A 1,685-nucleotide genomic window follows, 5' to 3' on the forward strand; every position below is an offset into this window, starting at 1 on the left:
GTGTTCAAGAGCAAGCTTCAAAGTCTCATCTGACATCCACTTTTCTTTTTTTTCTTTCTTGTGATGATCTTTTTATTTCTTCCTGTAACACACACACACACACACACACACACGTATATTCTTTTCTGTATGATATTTTTGTGTCCTCCCATAATGCCCTTTGTCTTTGGTCATTAGTGTCTAACACATCAACTGTACTTTGAAGAGGCAGCTCTTCTCCAGTAAAATTTTGAGTGCTTTCTGACTTGAGAGACTCATCTTCTGGCACATTATCTGACAATATTCTGGTGTTTTTCATAAAGTTTTCAGTGGCTAAACATTCAGAAATGGTCTGCCTCTCCTCCTCCCCAGTTTGTCTTAGTTTTGACGCTCCACTGAAACCTCTCCACCATGGATGGCCCTGCTGGTATTTTAAATACTGGTGGCATAGGTTCTAGCATCACAGCAACACACAAGACACCACAGTATGACAAACTGACAGACAAGTGTTGGCTAACCTCTTTAGCTCATGGAAATAAGGTACAGACTCAACCATACTTTGTATAGCTTCATAAAATGATGTTGTATGATACAGAATTGAGATCCTACTTGGATTCACTGCAGAACATGTCCTTTTCTTCCCACTTACCTTCATGGTTTATCATATGCTGAATAGAGTCTAGTCCAGAAAGGTACGACTTTGCTGTTGTGTTAATAAGGAAGAGCATAGACATTAGGGAGGTATGCATTCCTTAGAGTTATCAACCACCCAAAGGAAAGCATGTGCCAAAAGACAAATTTCAAAAGGTAAGAAGAGCTAGGAAATGAGAACTGGAAATAAGAAACATAGAGAGCAAGTGGGATAAGTGATGTTGCATTGTGGGGATTACAATCAATGATATGAAACAATGTTTATGGATTACTGAATGGAAAACTGACTTGTTCTGTAAACTTGGACCCAACTAACAATAAAAAGTTAAAATAAGGAGAGCAAAAGCAAACAGAAAACAAACAAAAAGCAATTACCCTCATAACCCAAATAAAAATGTAACAGGAAAGCTCTAGACTCTGTCCAATAGAACTTTCTGTGTATATAAAAACGGTTTATATTTGTGCCATGCAACATGGTAGCTGCTAGCCACACTTGGCTACTGAGTACTTGAAGCAAGACTAGTACAACTAAGGAACTAAATGTTTAAATTGAATTGACTGTTAATTGATTTTAATGCAAATAACTGTGTGTGACTAGTGGCTAGACAGTGAATTAGACAGTAAAGCTCAAGAGCAAGAGGCTGTAGGTGTTCTGACCATCAGGTGCATTATCAATTACTGCATTTCCCCTGCCCAAACCGCTATAGTCAGGCAAGACCCAAAATGCAGAGGTTTACCTAAAATTCAGAAGCGTATTTATATTCATTATTGGTAAGCAATATTTTCAGAGGGATAGAAGATTAGAATTATTGGTCAATCTGTTGTAGACATCCAAGACAATAGTCTTGTATTGCTCTCTCCTATCCTTTGCCTCGTCTCTCAATCCATCTCCAGCAACCACAGCTCCATTGTTGTTGTTTCATTTTATTATCCTACCTGTTAATAAAATCTTGTTAATTTTTAGCCTTCAAGCTAATTCATGGGGCCACCAGCCACTCTTTGGAAACCCTGTACAGGGTTGTATGAATCAGAACTTGACAGCACTTACCAACAAC

The sequence above is a fragment of the Chrysochloris asiatica genome, unplaced genomic scaffold (genome assembly GCF_000296735.1).
Source record: "Chrysochloris asiatica unplaced genomic scaffold, ChrAsi1.0 scaffold00049, whole genome shotgun sequence".
Taxonomy (NCBI): Eukaryota; Metazoa; Chordata; class Mammalia; order Afrosoricida; family Chrysochloridae; genus Chrysochloris; species Chrysochloris asiatica.